Source organism: Macrobrachium nipponense, chromosome 35 (genome assembly GCF_015104395.2).
Source record: "Macrobrachium nipponense isolate FS-2020 chromosome 35, ASM1510439v2, whole genome shotgun sequence".
NCBI lineage: Eukaryota > Metazoa > Arthropoda > Malacostraca > Decapoda > Palaemonidae > Macrobrachium > Macrobrachium nipponense.
The window spans coordinates 46,386,866-46,404,496 of NC_061096.1; the positions used below are offsets into that span (position 1 = coordinate 46,386,866).

Sequence of the window (17,631 nt, forward strand, 5' to 3'; positions counted from 1 at the left end):
ATCTATGAAAGTTAAATCATTTATTTATACAAATCTAGGAGCATAAAAATAGGGGTCCATTCCAAATCCCAAACTCAACCCTAGCCTGCCAAAAAAAAAAAAAAATTGTTATAAAAAAGGAATAAATTTATATTTGTGTATAAATTGAGACATCCAGATAAGTTTTTTTTGTTTTACTGCCCTACGTTACCAGCCTCTTATTTAGAGATCTTGAAGGTTACAGGAGATCCTTTTGCTCTCGTCATTCACTTGATATCACCAGAATTCCTCGCTCTCTCTCGGCTGTACCATCACCAGATTTCCTCTCTCGCCCCAGGTTGTACCATCACCAGAATTCCTCGCTCTCCCCCGGTTGTATTACAAACTTGATATCACCAGAGTTCCTTGCGCTCTCTCTGGGTTGTATCACCACTTATCACCAGAGTTTCTTACTCTCTCTCTGGGTTGTACCTTCAGGATCAACCTGTAAATGAGAAAGATATAATTATTAAAGCATTACCACAACATTTCAAGCCTTACTACATCATTGCATTGAAAGTTTCACTGAAATTACACGAGATGGAGAACAAGAAAGTAAGATATGTACATATTTTTATCAGAGAATATTTCAAGGAAATTTACTTAATATTTTTCTGCTGCAACACTGGAAATTCCTTAAATGAGAGATAGAGAGAGAGAGAGAGAGAAATGCAAATTTCTACCAAGAAAGTAAGATATGTACATATAAAAATGTGCGAGAGAATATTTCAAGGAAATATGGAGAAATGCAAATCACTTTGTAGATTCCATAAGAAAATTTACTTAATATTTTTCTGCTGTAACACTGGAAATTCCTTAAATGAGAGAGAACCTAGATTTCAGTGCTGTGTAGAAAAGCTAGCAAACATTGCATACTCTGTCATTGCAGGAAACTGCAAGAAACCAGACTCGGGAAAAGCTTATTAGAAAAGAGTGACTACCATCAATATCATGCTACTGCAGTAATGAACATCCGCGACATAAAAAGGCTACAAAAGACAGTAAACAGATGTAGAAAGGAAAATATTAGGGGCTCCCAGGAAAGTTGCCAGCCTGGAAATCAACAGGAATGACAAGAGGGGCAGAAGGTAAGACAGCCAACTCGACAAGAAAGATCTTTTTTAAGAACAGCACAGATGAAAAAGATATAAGGGAAATTCTCACATGCAAAGCCCATCAAAGAAGATCTTAGAAATTTACCAATAATTTTTAATATGATCCCAACTTACCTGGAAGTTAAGGTATGAAGCTCAAACAAGGCCAATTATTATGAGCCACCTGGGGTTTCTTCCAATCTTTATCTGAAATATAAAGGATAATCAGTCTTGGCATAAATTTATAATGTTTTTATACTATGACAATCACATAAAAACTTATCTTTCTGAGTAACAAAGTTCTTTCATTGTCCTGTGAGGTTCTTCCAAGTCAATTTACAAGCCCAATTTTACCAAAAATGTCATGATGATGATAACTTACCTTAAATACATAAAACGAAGACTACGTAAAAGACAGCAGAAACCCCTTCATCTTATCCTGTGAAATAACAGGAACAATGATCAGTCTTGGCAGAAATATTTCATTTAAAATGTGATTCTGGTATTGTACTTGTAACTGTCCTACTCGGAAAAATCAAAACCTTTCTGAAAGCGCCTCAGTGGCGTGGTTGGTTTGGTGTTTGCTTCTCACCTCGGTGGTCGCGGGTTCGATTCTCGGCCATTCCATTGAGGAGTGAGAGATGTGTATTTCTGGTGATAGAAGTTCACTCTCGACGTGATTCGGAGGTCATGCAAAGCCGTTGGTCCCGTTGCTGAATAACCACAGGTTCCATGCAACGGAAAACACCATACAAAAAAAAAAATATGTATAACATTCTGATAACAGCTGATTAAAATAAGCCTACAAAATTTAATTATTTGAGATGTTAATTAAATTATCTTGTTCCCAAGTTGGCTTAAAATAAGCTTACAAAATTTAGTTATTTGAGATGTTACTTGAACTATCTTGTTCCTGAGTTTCTACTTGAACCAATTCCTCAGATTAGAACTGAGGAAGGAAAGATAATGGCAACCTACCTCCCTGCAACAGCAGATACATCTCAGGTCGGCCTCATTCTCATACTCACCAGGTAATTGTCTTTGCTCAATCTGTGAAATAAAAAGTACATTAATACAGTTTTGTCCTTGTATAAGTTACATACTTGATGTTGCATGTAACTTAAAACTTAAAACCTCCTGATCGGGGGTTGAAAATCTACTCTTAAATGGAATTAAGACTCAACATGCAAAGAATACGTTACCAAGATTTTTCTGCTTCAAGAAGGATGAGCCGTCTTTGTGACCTACCTTACCCCTTAAACGCCGAGCCGGTATTTCCTCAAGTGTCTCCCGTATGCCGGCGGCGTTCGCGAGTGAGCTCCGAAGCGGAAAAAAAAGTTTTTTTCAAAAAATCACAGCACGCTTAATTATATTAAGTATTCATGTTTGGCTCTTTTTATTGTCATTGCCTGAAGTTTAGTGTGCAACCATCAGAAATGAAAAAAATATCATTATCATATATATATATATTGGAATATATGAGAGCCCGAACAAAAATTTCATATATCATTGTATACAAATCGCGCTGTGAGCAAAACGGCTTAAGTTAATGAGTTAATTATATTTTCGTTGTATTGTACACTAAATTGCGAAGATTTTGGTATATAACAAATTGTAAAACGATCAAAGCAACACAGAGAAAATATTATCACAATATGATGCATGAATTCGTAACGCGCGGACGTAAAATAAAAATTTTAAAAATTCACCATAAATCAAAATATTGTGCTAGAGACTTCTCGTTTGTTGGAAAATGAAGGTAATTGATTGAATATTACTAGACTGTAAGTGTTGTAGCTTACAATTGCAGTTTTCGACCATTTCGGTCGAGTGAAAGTTGACCGAAGGTCGAATTTTTTCTATTTATCGTTATTTATATGAAAATATTTCAAAACTTATAAAACTACAACCATGGGTTGTTTTTCGTTGTGTTCTATATGAAATTGTGCACATTTTCACATATAAAACTTTATGTAACGGCTAATTTAAAATGGTGCAAACATTACGACAATCGGACGTTATGATTTTTTCGGAAGAGTTACCGCGCGGACGTAAGGAAAGTTTTTTTTTCATAAATTCACCATAAATCGAAATAATGTGCTAGATACTTCCAAGTTGTTGCAAAATGAAGGTAAATGATTGAATATTACCAGAATGTAATAGTTTTAGCTTACAATTGCATTTTTTTTACCATTTCGGTCGAGTCAAAGTTGACCGAAGGTTGAAATTTTGGCACATCGTTATTCATATGAAAATATTCCAAACTGATAAAAGCTACAACCATGGGTTGTTTTTAGTTGCATTCTACATGAAGTTGCACATATTTCCATATAAAACTTTATGTAACGGCTAATATAAAAACTGCAGACATTACGACAATCGAACGAAAAAAATTGATTTTTTCGGAAGTTTCCGCGCGGACGTAAGGAAAGTTTTTTTTCATAAATTCGCCATAAATCGAAATATTGTGCTAGAGACTTTCAATTTGTTGTAAAATGAAGGTAAATGATAGAATATTATTAGAATATAAGAGTTTTAGCTTACAATTGTGTTTTTCGACCATTTCGGTAGAGTCAAAGTTTACCAAAGGTTGAAATTTTGGCACATCGTTATTTATATGAAAATATTTCAAAACTTTTAAAAGCTACAACCATGAGTTGTTTTTTGTTGTATTCTACATGAATATATATAAAACTATGTAACAGCTAATATAAAACGGTGCAAAAATTATGTCAAGTGACGAAATAACTTCCGAGATGTGTCGCTTGATGCTTTTTAGTGCAAGAAAGAAATTCGCGCTTGCGCGCCTGGGTAATGATTGTAAACAAAACAACAGCTTGATCCGTGAGCTCCCAGCATCCCCCAAGGCGTGTTATTCAAAACTTTTTGTCTAGTAGGCCTATAACTATTTTTCCGCGAATTTAAAAAAAAAAATTTCGTCGAAGTTTAATACGTTCCAATCAGCGTTAAAGGGTTAATCACCCGAAGGAAATATTATTACTATTGTTATGATAAAATTATGAACATAAATACTGTATTATTATTATTATTGTTGTTATTATTACTGCTTTAGGAATAAGTCCTTTTAACTAAGGGTATATATTTAGGCCCAACACAATCCCACACAAAAGTACCTTGAGCACTTTTAGCTACATACATATTATTTTAATCATTTTACCTCAATTTCAATTATGATATTTTTACAATAAAATAAGGTTTGGATATACTTACCCAGTAATTATATAGCTATAGTTTCTACATAACGGCAGCATAAAATCGTATCATGGGTAGTGCTTCAATTGCTCAGTGTAGGTATACAGTGCCGACCCCTAACTGCAATATTAGGAACGACTTGGCTAATTACCTCATTCTGTTTTATGCATAATTTCAATCAGAGGAGAGGGAGGGAGGGCTCAGTCATGTAATTACGGTATTGGCTAAGTATATACAAAACCTTATTTTATTATAAAAACGCGTGACATCGCCGTACATACAGAACAGCTAAGACCCTGTAACCTCTGTGGCGAGCGCGCACAGCGCAAAAATTCCCACTTGCCAGAACAAACGTGCTTACCAGGAATGTTTCAAAATGCAGATAAGGCGCGAAGCGCTGTTCCGCCACGCCAAAACTGAAATCGGAAATGTGCAAAAACTGACTACTAAACCCCCAGTTCCCACCTGTGGTCCCCCAAGATTGTTGGTAGTTATATATAATAGTTTTCCTCATTTATTAATGATACTGAAGCATAGATAGTGTTATCTTAGGATTTTAAGCTGTTTAACACACAAACAGGAGCGCCCCTTTCCTATGGAATTACCTTACAGCTTGCCAGTATATACCAGCTTGCCGAGAATCTTTTAAGATTGTGGATAAGGAGTTCCGCCACCCTCTTAAGATTGGGGAAGTTAGGTTCCAGTGCACTAGGCTACATTGCCTTTCTGGTAGGTATGCTATGATTTTTACCCCATTTTATTCATTAATTCAAATGCCATTTTGTCTCTGTGATTTATCCCACACAAAACCTCGCATTCCCAAGGGGTCCCCAACCTTGTTGGATATAGTAAGAGTGTATGATAACTCAAAAAACACTCATTTCCTCAGTGTACTACTATCATAATCCTTCAAAACACATGAAAATACATAATTACTTTGGGAAAAACTGAGTTGGAACTGTCGTGAAAATTTACCAGTTGTGTAATTAGTTACTGAATGTGATATTTTCCTTCTAGTTAGAAAAAAAGGTAATATCCAGAATAAGATGGTTGTCCTCGTTGTTATCAGACAATGTGAATATAATTTAGCAGCTTCACGTAAAAAACGTGTAAAACTGAATCTTGGTAGTGCTTAATATATACCTAGCAAGATATTGTTTCAATAACCCTTTTTTAATACCAGGACTTTTAATTCATTCCTTTAATATCTCGCCATGATCGTTCATTTATAATTATTACTTTAAATTCTTGGACAGGAGGTAAAATTCTATAGAATAACCTCAACTGCAAGTCTAGTTCGCTGCGGAATACGGGCTTATATCTACCAATTAATGCCTGGAAAAAGAATTTTTTTTATGTTCACTCATAACCACCAAACAACCAACACTGGGAAAGTGGCGACCTTTATGGTATTTGCTACGAGTAATTAGCCTAGTTTCATCTATTTCGACTTCAACGTCAACACCACCGATAGGCTCCTGATAATTGTACCACAACTGGTTCACCTTACTGCAAATACTTCTCCAATCAATACTGGTCTTTGATGATATTCAAATATTTAACAATTAACAATAGGGCGATATTTCCAAAATTCACTTAACTAGCAAAAAAAAATCAGCAATTTCCATACTGGCAATTTAACTATCTAAAAAGGTGCCTTTCCGACTACTCATAGTAAAATTACGATATTTTCTTTGTCTTAATTGTCAGAATTTGAACAGGTAGTTACAGCGCAGAAGGTTTTTATCCTTTCTAAGTTTACAATGCTTATTACACTTCAAATACTGTACTTCTGCAGGTAACATTCCATGAAGTCTTTAAAAGAAAAAAAAAAAAAATACATTTTTTTCCATTTTCATAGATATCGTGATTCGTGAATTAAGCGAAAATACTCGTTACAAGACAAACACAGACTATACACACATTCTCTCTATGAAAGACGAACCAAATGACAAGAGAAAATGTCTGACACCTGTAAGATTTTCACCAGATCACGTGACTCCTAGACGTAACACGTAACTACCCACAATGCAATTTTAAGAGGGAAAAATTCGCATCAGAACCACAATGCAGTTCTACACAAACAAACAATCTCGCATCAGAGCACAAACTGTACGCATTAATGTAAACATGATATTGTTATGATACAATAAAGTTTTATGCATACTTACCTGGCAGGTATATATATAGCTTATCCTCTTGACGCACTGGCAGAATTTCAAAACTCGCGGCAACCGCTAGTACACTGGTAGTTCAGGTGATGGCCACCCCGTTCCCGTGGCGCTGGCTATTCCGTTTTTGTTTTCCTCAGATTTTCTCTGAAAACCCCTGTCTCCTGAGGGGAGGAGGGTGGGAATTTAATTATATATACCTGCCAGGTAAGTATGCATAAAACTTTATTGTATCATAACAATATCATTTTTATGCATGACACTTACCTGGCAGGTATATATATAGCTGATTGACACATTTGGAGGTGGGTCACAGACAGCAACATCGTCATAATTCAAAAATTAACTAAATTTTTAAAATTATTTATTAAGTTCCTTACCTGCTAAGGTAGCTGACTTCGTAGGTCCTGCCTCTTAGCCTGCTAAACCTTAGTAGCTCTCAACTAGGATGTGACCTGTTTGTTGAGAAAGCTAACAACAAGGGTCTGACAACTGGACATGACCAATCTGCTGACAGAGAACCCTAGCCCTCATTTACCACAGGCATTCATGCTAGGAAAGTTAGTCACCTGAACCACACACACATACAATAATAAACACTACACCAAAAACTGAGCTGGTATTAACCTTCTCAGACAACCATAAAAAACACTATAAACTAATTAAAATAAAAACCTAGCATGTTATTAGGTTATGGGGTGGAAACTCCTTTGCCCAGTACTGTACCTGAGGATACATACGGGCCTAGCGTTTGACAATTATCAAAAGTTGTCTTCACGTCTCTAAGGTAATGAGAGGCAAACACAGAGTTTGTCCTCCAAAACGTCGAATCTATATGTCCTTGAGGGCTAAATATTTCCTGAATGCTAAGGACGTAGCTACTGCTCTCACCTCATGAGCTTTAACCTTAATCAAGCCGAAGCATTCTTCCTAACAAAGTAAATGAGCTTCTTTAATGACTTCTCTTACAAAGAAAGCCATCGCATTTTTAGACATAGGTCTAGTAGGATCTTTAACAGAGCACCACAGAGAACATGAAGTCCCCCTAATGCTTCTTGTTCTTTCTACGTAAAACCGTAAGGCTCTTACTGGGCAAAGAACCCTTTCTTGTTCTTGACCTACTAGATCAGCCAGTCCTTCAATCTCAAATGATCTTGGCCACGGATGCAAAGGATTCTCATTCTTTGCTAAGAACTCCTGTTGAAAAGAACAAACTGCTTTGTTGTGCTTCCAACCTACTTGCTTGTCAATAGCCTGCAGCTCGCTAATCCTTTTAGCTGTAGCTAAGGCTACTAAGAAAATAGTCTTCTTCGTTAGCTCTCGCAAAGACGAACTGCCCATAGGTTCAAACCTATCCGTTTCCAAGAACTTGAGAACGACATCCAAATTCCAAGAAGGAGTTCTGCAAAGTCGATCCTTCTTTGTATTAAAAGATCTGAGAAGATCTCTAAGATCTGCGTCGTTGGACAGATCTAAACCTCTGTGTCTAAACACTGCAGACAACATACACTTATAACCTTTAATTGTCTGATTAGCCAAACCCAGTTCCTTCTTCAGGTATAGAAGGAAATCTGCAATTTGTGTCACAGAGGTACTGGATGAAGAAATCTTCCGATTCTTACACCATTTACGGAAGTTCTCCCACTTCGACTGGTACACTTTGATAGTTGATGGCCTTCGTGCTCTTGCAACTGCCTTCGCTGCTTCTCTACAAAAACCCCCTCGCTCTGACAAGTCTTTCGATAGTCTGAACGCAGTCAGACCCAGAGCGAGGGTGTTCTTGTGGAACCTGTCGAAGTGGGGTTGTTTGAGAAGATCTACTCTCGTGGGTAGACTTCTCGGAGAATCCACTGTCCATTCCAGTACCTCTGTGAACCACGTTTGGGCCGGCCAGTATGGGGCTATCAGAGTCAGCCTTGTTCCTCGACTTTCTCTGAATTTTTTCATTACCCTTCCTAAAATCTTGAACGGGGGAAAAGCATACGCATCTAGACCCGTCCAATCTAGTAGGAAGGCATCGACTGCGACTGCAAGAGGGTCCGGGATTGGAGAACAATAGTTCGGTAACCTCTTCGTCGCTGCGGTAGCGAAAAGATCCACTACTGGTGTGCCCCAGAGCTTCCACAGTCTCTGGCATACTTGAAGATGCAACATCCACTCCGTGGAAAGCACTTGTCCGTCCCTGCTCAACAGATCCGCTCTGACGTTCTTCTCTCCTTGAATGAACCTGGTGAGCAGGGTGACGTTTTCTCTCTGCGACCACAGAAGAATCTCCTTCGCCAAGTTGCAAAGGGACAACGAGTGGGTTCCTCCTTGTTTTCGTATATATGCCAGAGCTGTGGTATTGTCCGCGTTGATCTGCACCACTTTGCCGCTGATCCACGGTCTGAACGCTTTCAGAGCCAAGAAGATCGCCATCAGTTCCTTCCTGTTTATGTGCCATGCCTTTTCTTCTTCGTTCCAAAGGCCTGACTCCTCCCGAGGGCCCAGCCTCGCTCCCCAGCCTGCGTCTGACGCGTCGGAAATAATATCCGGTCTGGGTTCCTCTGCTAGCCACCACTTAATTCCTCCTTTATCTTTGAAGGAATTGGAAACCGGAAGGAATCTGGTTGCGATCTTCTTGGCCAGACTTCGTTCAGAGAGAACTGTAAGGGCCTCATGTGAAGTCTCCCTAGTGAAATGAACCGCTCTAACGAAGAGAGTGTCCCCAGCAGGCTCATCCACTCTCTCGCCGAGCATTGGTCTTTCAATAGGAATTCTTGCACTTTCCGCAGGCACATGGTCTGCCTTTCGGGTGACGGAAAAGCCCGAAAAGTCACTGAGGATATCAGAATCCCCAAATAAACTAGCTCCTGAGAGGGGATCAACCGTGACTTTTTCAGGTTTACCATCAGACCCAGTTGCTGAGTTAACTCCAATGTGATGTTCGTGCCCTCCAGACATTGCTGTTTTGATTGTGCTCTTATGAGCCAATCGTCGAGGTAGAGAGAGACTCTGACTCCTAACCAATGAAGCCACTTCGCCACATTCGACATCATTCTTGTAAAAATTTGAGGAGCCGTGCACAGACCGAAGCAAAGGGCTTTGAATTGATAAATCCTGTCCTGGATCACGAATCTCAAATATTTCCTGGACCTTGGGTGAATCGGAATATGGAAGTACGCATCCTGAAGGTCCAGCGTTACCATCCAGTCCCCTGGTCGTACCGCTGCCAGTACTGAATCGTTCGTCTCCATCGTAAACTTGGTCTTTCTACGAACAAGTTTAGCTGACTTACGTCCAGTACTGGCCTCCAACCTCCTGATGACTTCGGTACTAGAAACAGACGGTTGTAAAAACCTGGGGATTCGTGATCCAGAACCGGTTCTATGGCCCCCTTTTCTAACATGCTGACAACTTGATGCCAAAGAGCCTCTCTCTTCTCTAAATCGATGTAATGAGCCCCTAGGGCTCTCGGAGCTGTAGCGAGAGGTGGTTTCTTGAGAAAGGGGATCTTGTATCCTTCCTTCGCTACCTTTACAGACCAAGGATCCGCTCCTTTGCTTTGCCAGACTTCCCAGAAGTCTAAAAGTCTGGCCCCCACACAAGTCTGGAGGACTTCTGACTCATTGCTTGGTTGAGGTTTTCGAACCTCTTTTGGCTGGAACTCTTTTCCCTCTAAATGCTGGTCGGGAAAAAGTCCTACCCCGAAAGGGCTGCTGTGATGTCTTTGTATCCTTCGGGGTCTTCTTCATTACATTAGAAGGTAAATACTTCCTTACAGAAGACGTAAGAAGATCCTGAGTAGCCTTCTGAGTGAGGGAGAGCGAGATGTCCTTAATGATATCCTGAGGGAAGAGCTGTCCTGAAAGCGGAGAGAACATCAACTCCGACTTTTGCGCGTTCGAGACTCCTTTAGCAGCGAACGAGCACAAAAGATGTCTTTTCTTCAAAACGCCTGCTGTAAAAAGTGAAGCCAATTCATTAGCTCCATCTCTCAAGGCTTTATCCATACAGGACATGATACTCTCGCAACTCGGATTCTGACGAATCTTCCATCTCCGAAGTCCGAGCCAGGGCCCCCAACGACCAGTCAAGAAAATTAAACACCTCAAAAGTCCGAAAGATACCTTTGAGTAAATGGTCGAACTCTGACGAAGTCCACCACACTTTGGCTGAATGTAAAGCATGTCTATGGGAGCTGTCCACTATGTTGGAAAAGTCTCCCTGGGAGGAGGCAGGAACTCCCAGGCCAAGACTTTCCCCTGTAGCATACCAAACACCAGACTTAGAAGCCAACTTGGCCGGAGGAAAGGCAAAAGAAGTCTTCCCCGACTCTCTCTTCTCCTTCAACCACTCATTTACGCGTTGAAGGGCTTTCTTGGCCGAAATAGACAAAGTCATTTTCAAAAAAGACGATTTCTTGGCTGTCTTCGTCTTCGAAAATTGAGACAAAGGCGATGGCGGGCCTGAAGGTTGAAAATCTCCTTCAAACAAAGAAAGAAGGCACTCTGTTAGTCTTGTAGTCCGAAGAAGGAGCTTCCACATTCTTGTCCTCTTCCGCACTCTCCACAAATTCTTCCTCCTGCGAAGAAATATCTTGAAAACCAAGATCCTGATGACTCTCCAAAGCGGACTCCTTATGCAGAGCCTGCTTAGAGAGCGAATGCGGCGCTGTCTCCTTGTAAAACTCCTCTCTTCCTTGTCGAGAAAAAGTTTCGACTTGCTGCCGCCTGCGTCCTGCGTCCTCCTGAACGTATGCGTCCACCATGCGTCCATCACTCTTCCTCTTGCGTCCTGCGTCCTGCACTGCTTCGTCCTTCTTAAGGGATGCACTGCGTCCTGGCTTGCGTTGCACGTCCTGCGTCCTCTTGGAGGACTTAACCGGGAGAGACGAGTCCTTACGTCTAACCGAAGGTTGTTCGGGCTTCTCCCATGATTGTACAATCACTGCTGCATGTCCCGCAGAACTTCCTTCGTCTCCGCTTCCTTACGAGACTCCTGATGATGAGGAGATCGAGGACGCACCGGGCTAACACGGAGAGGTGAGCGAACCTGCGGTCTACGCAGAGGAGTTCCTCTAAGCGGAGAAACACCTCTCATCGCACCGCTAGTAACTTCCAACTGACGAGAAATCCTCTTCCTTTTGATAGGGATAATTTCTTCATCCTCCGATGAAAAAAATCTCAGGGCTACTCCACCCTTCTTGGTCAACAGCCCTTTCATCCTGTGATGAGGACGGAAAGTATGACCTCTTGAGAGGACGCGATACTTCCGCGAAACGCCTACTCCCTTCCTGACGCCGAACTATCCGAAGAATAACGGCACTTCCCAGTATCGCGTACTGCTGCAGCCTGGGAAACAACAGGACTGCCTGAAGGGACGACTGATCGCGAGTAAACCCCTCTCGCCTCCCTTCGACTGTCGACATGCCTTCTCCCTTGGGTCTGGGAGCTTGACAGAGGTCTCGGTCTAGGAGCACGAGAGGGACGATCAGGCGCCCCCTCCACAACACTGTCACCGAACACTTCCACTTTGTCTGTTAATCGTTTAATTTGATCTCCCATGGACGCAAGGGCAGCGAACACTTTCACGATTTGTGGATCAGTAGTATCCTCAGATACAGCAACGGGCGCAGGAGAAACCTGAGGGGAAGGTGCTACGTCTACATGTGAATGAGCTGGAGAAGACACATGCAAAGATTCATTCAAAGGCTTACTCGAAGATCCCGATCTCTCACTCCTAGAGACAGATCTTCTAACCCGATCTTTTTCTAATCTCTCAACATACTTCATAAGAGCCTTCCACTCTTTCTCATTCAGACACTGACATTCATTGCACCTATTGTCCCACGTACATACAAACTCCCGACACTTCTTACAAATAGTATGTGGATCTACCGATGATTTCGGCAGTCTCACCTTACACCCTTCTTTCACACAAACTCTAAACATACTTCCTGAATCAGACATACTAAATCAAAATCCAAACAAAATGCGATTGCCACGCTAACTTCGTGAATACGATACCAATATCCAAAAAGTCAGTCAACGAGCAGGAAATTCTAACAGAGAACCAACAACGATGTTGCCGGTTCGGCTGGCAGAGAAAATCTGAGGAAAACGGGAATAGTTCCAAGTACCAGCGCCACGGGAACGGGGTGGCCATCACCTGAACTACCAGTGTACTAGCGGTTGCAGCGAGTTTTGAAATTCTGCCAGTGCGTCAAGAGGATAAGCTATATATATACCTGCCAGGTAAGTGTCATGCATAAAAAAAACCAATTAGAAATTTTTCGAGGATGGTGATTATATATACATTCATATCTCGGATATCGTGAATTTCCCAAAAAAAATGTTCAGAGACAAAATTTACTATTTTTTTATGCTAAATCCATCTATAATACTATAATTATTATATAATGAGTTGGAACTATTGTAAAATAGTACCGCAACTTCAATCAAAGGAGAGAACCAGAATGAACAAAACACTAAGGAAAGTTTGACTTGTTAAACACTGAACCCAGTTGACAGGAAGCGGAATTCTGCTTCATACAGTTTTTTACACAAAAAAACCAAAGTTCATAAAGCCTCTATTGCGATATACGACTACATATGAAAACTCAAAAATACTCACAAGAGCCAAATAAATCAATGACTACCACACAAGAGCAGTTGAAGACAAATGGTTCAAAAAGAAAAATACAAAAACTCATTAATTTTAGTCACAGGAAAGAGAAAGCTGGATTGAACCAGACTGTGAGGGGAGTCTGACCAGTTAAAGATGAACCTGTTTACTTGACTACCAGGAGACTAGTTAACCAGAACAACAGAAGGATAACGACAATTATATAAATATAATTATATCAATATTCTAACGGAAATAACCGAAAACCTTATAATAAAAATGTTCAATAGAGTTGAGTAACAGATTAAACATGAATCAAAATTTGGGGAAAAGTATCTATGAGAGAGAGAGAGAGAGAGAGAGAGAGAGAGAGCTGAAACCAATATGGAGCATATTTCCATGAGACAGAAAGAGAGAAGTGGAACTACTGTGCAGCATACTTCCATGAGAGAGCTACAACCATTGTGCAGCATACTTCCAAGAGAGAGAACCATTGTACAGCATACTTCCAGAGAGAGAGAGAGAGCAACTGTGCAGCATACTTCTAAGAGAGAGAGAACCAATGTACAACATACTTCTGAGAGAGAGAGAGAAGTGTGCAGTATACTTCCAAGAGAGAGAGAGAGAGAACCACTGTGCAGTATATAGTTCCATGAGAGAGAGGGAGAGAGAACCACTATGCAGCATACTTCCATGAGAGAGAGAGAGAACCACTGTGCAGCAAACTTCCAAGTTCCATAAGAGAGAGAGGGAGATAGTTACAAGGATTAGGATGCCTCACTTATTCTTATTATTCCTAGGAGCAGGTTTTACTATTCACTTATTGTGTCAACGATTTTGTCTAGCTTTCTCTTAAACTCTTCCACACTGTTGCTGTTTACAAGGTCTAGTTTCCATCCATTATTTCTTGTTTGGTTTCCGTTCAATATGAAAGGGTTACTTTCTACTTTTGATGCCTTTCAGTATTTTAAATGTTTCTATTAGCTGTTCTGAGTCATACATGTTCAGGCTCTCTCGTCGTCTTTGGTAACCTATTTGCCTGATGGATGGAATTAACTTTGTGCCTCTTGCCTGTACCCCTTCAAGCCTATTTATGCCCTTTCTTAGTGTAAGTGACCAAAACTGTACTGCATATTCAAGATGAGGTGTAACTATTAATGTGTAGAGCTGCAGCACCATTTCCTTGTTTCTGTCATTTAACTGCTTAGTTATTTACAACAGTAGATACGTATAAGTAAATGTCACCATGTTATTCAAAAGTGTGCTGGAAGCAATTGGTCAACAAGTGGGGCCAGCACACTTTGTGAGGCAATAGAAATCTGTCAGGCTTGCCAAAACAACTGGGGGAGAACAGCCAGGATGGGTTTAGAAATAAACACTCAGAAGGAAAAATATAAGTAAAAAAAAAAAGGCATTTTGAAGTTGTTTGTTTGTTTTTCCTTTTTTTTATTATTATTATACAGAAAGGGAAATGAAGTTTACTTTGTCAGTAAAAGGGAAGTAATAGGTTGTAATTAAAGGCAATGGGTTTGTGAGCTGGTTTGTATGAAAAAGTCTAATATTTCCTTATTTGAAAGTATTTTTTATCTATCTATTTTTGTTTTATAGTTGTGAGTGTTATTAAAGTTTGTTCTTTTCTTCTGTCCGTTATGGGAGTCTAACTTCTCCCCGTCTGTGGATGGATCTAAAAGAAAGTAGCATGTTTTAGCGAGGTGTTGTGGACACTGAGTATACTGGGTATCTTATGGAACAGTGGAACAGTAAGTTGATGCAAGAATATAGTTTGTAGTAAATTTGTAATTCTGACAGGAGCAACAAGCAGGATTGGATATTATACTGCTTTGGACTTGGCAAAGAAAGTACAGTATTGTGTCATGAGGTTTATCACACGTGGCAGTAGTGTGTTACAGACCACTTTATAACTAGAATAACTTGTTAATGTAAAGTCATGGAACTAGCAAGTGTTGATCCGGCTTTTCATACGTGTACTACCATATTGTGCCCAGGCCATGCTAAAGTAATCCAGATTCCAAGCTACAACAGGCTATCATAAACATTGACCCTCGTGATTTAAGCAAAATCAAAATTGGTATTAGAATTTTCTTGACTGTACTGCGCATTTTCATGTAAGTAGTTGGCAAGTTTCAGTTAACAAGAGTGAATGAATTCTCTAATGTTGTAGAGGACAAAGTGATTTATTTTGAATATGTATTGTGTTGTCTGTACTTAGTCCCTAATGTTGTAAAGGACAAGTACTTAGTCCCTAATGTTGTAAAGGACAAGGTGATTTATTGTGATATATACACAGTAATGGGTTATTTTTTGTTGGTTTGGATGTGAGTTTGAGTGTATGTGAGGTGTGAAAGTGGAATATTTTCCTGAGAAATTCTTTAGTATTTTCCTAAGAACAAAAATTTCATTGTTTGTATTTCATGTATACTATACCATATATACTTTTACATTCTAATAATTTTGGCAACCTTGAGTTATGAAGAGACCAAAATTCTATTGTTTTTGTTCAGATATAGAATAAATTAGTATTAAGGAATTTTGTTTGTATATCCTTATTTATTTCCACCTGGCACCATCTGCCTTTGCTTTATTTGTCAATATGGTCCCAAAAACTTTCCTAATAATCCAACAAGCATCTTTTGCTTTCTCATCAGCCTGTCCTACACACTTTGAAAAAACATGAACGAAAATGAGGATAAATGCCTGACTGTATCCTCAGGCAAGGAAACTCAAACCCAAGACCATGGAAGGCCATGGTACAATGGCTATGGCACAGACCAAGGTTGCAGAACAAGGTTTTTATTCAAGAACCTTCTCTTAGAAGGATTGCCTACCAAAATGAAAGGGTCGTCCCTTCTACCCCATGGTTTGATTTCCAAGTGCCCTCCTAAAAGAGTTTCATGCCAAAGATAAAGTCTCTTCTACCCTAACTCATGTAGGCAGGGACATCACACCCTGAAGTGAATGTTGCTAACACGGAGGTGAGAAAAGTCAAAATCAGCAGGCCCTTTAAAGGTTAATTAATACAGTACAAATATGTACAAATAAATGTTTGCTTACCTAGTGAAACCATTCAACCAGCTATTATACTGCCACCTTGATTGTCACTGGGGTATGAGAACTTCATCATGAAGATACTGAGGTCTCTTTGGAGGATGCCCACTTCAGCGGGAGGGTAAGGTTACTGTACCAAAACCCAGCAGAGCCAGTGATGGATATGCAGCTAGTACCTATACTCAACCATGAGTACATACCTCCAAGCTTCCCAACAAAACACAAATGAAGCTAAAACTGCAGACGGAAAAGCTACTGATCAATTCAAAACATAATATCCCCTGTACAAATGAGAGGAGCCAAGCTCTGCACAAACTGTATATATTGAATATCTACATCGCAATGATAATTAATTGAAAAAACAAAATTACAATGCCATTGGTGGCCTCAATAACTTTCTCTAAAGACAACTTTTCCCAAAAATTCAAAGACCTAGCCACCGTTCAAATGTTATGTGGTTTTACCTTCAAACTAGTATATTATATAATAAATCAGGATCCAATTTGCATGTGAGTCCTTCACCAACGACCTAATGGAAAAAGACATTGCACTTTTACTCATTGTCTTCCTTGCTTCCTCAGGACTCTGCTCCAGACAAGAAAGTTTTGGATTTTATTGTCTGTTGAGACAGAACAGTTGTACGTATCCTTAGCTTGCCAAGTCTGACAGATTCACAGAAGGCTGCTGTCTTTTTCAGTCTTAATTGGATAAAATATTGAACTCTGAAGCTTTACCATCTACCTTACAGGAAGTAGAAAAGACAGAAACGCAATCTTTAATAGCTACGGCTCAGTCGCCCAATCTTCCTCCTCCTCATCCTAGGCCCTCTACTTCAGTGAAAGTTTCTCATTTCGGACGAAATTCAGTTAAACCTTATAGACCTTAGGAGACATTCCGAGGATCCTCCAGAGGATCCAGCTGGATGTCTCCAGATTAAATGCCTTTGTAAGGCTGAAAAAAGTTTTCCATAGAGTCAGTACACTCAGTTCTAGCTTCCATTCAGTGAATGAATTGGATGGTATCGATAGATATACAGGATGAATATTTTCACATTCCCATCAAGATGGATTACAGTAAGTACGTACATGAGTTTCGTTTTTGGGAACAAAGTTTTTCAATTTAGAGTAATGTATTTTGGTCTAGGCACAGCACCATAAGTTTTCACAATGATTTTGGCTCCTTCAGGAGGGTACCCCCCCGGAAGCGAACGTTCGTGAGCTTCAAATACGCTGTTCATCTCAGGCTCATGAAGGCATTTTTTAGGTGAGTGCTTCACAAACTTCCAACAAACGTTTTTTTCACATACTTAGGACGTCAATGATAATGCAACTCTATATATAGTAAATTATGCATTTTCTCATTGATTTTAGACCTGTCACATGCAGAAATATAATGATGCACTAAAATCGTAATTTTATAGTATACAAAAACATATAAAACCTCATTTTCATCTTTCGAGGGAA

At 39.8% G+C, this 17,631-nt stretch overlaps 1 long non-coding RNA gene across 1 annotated transcript in view; it reads right to left on the reverse strand.

Moving 5' to 3' along the window:
• Positions 1-5: 5 nt before the first annotated feature.
• The window catches only part of LOC135208736 (uncharacterized), a 35,678-nt gene continuing 18,052 nt past the window's right edge, over positions 6-17,631 (reverse strand). The window contains exons 4-8 of the long non-coding RNA XR_010313211.1: positions 2,091-2,162; positions 1,705-1,825; positions 1,495-1,551; positions 1,248-1,319; positions 6-463 (exon numbers count right to left, since the gene is read on the reverse strand). This is a non-coding gene — a long non-coding RNA (uncharacterized LOC135208736). The remainder of the gene's footprint in view (positions 464-1,247; positions 1,320-1,494; positions 1,552-1,704; positions 1,826-2,090; positions 2,163-17,631) is intronic.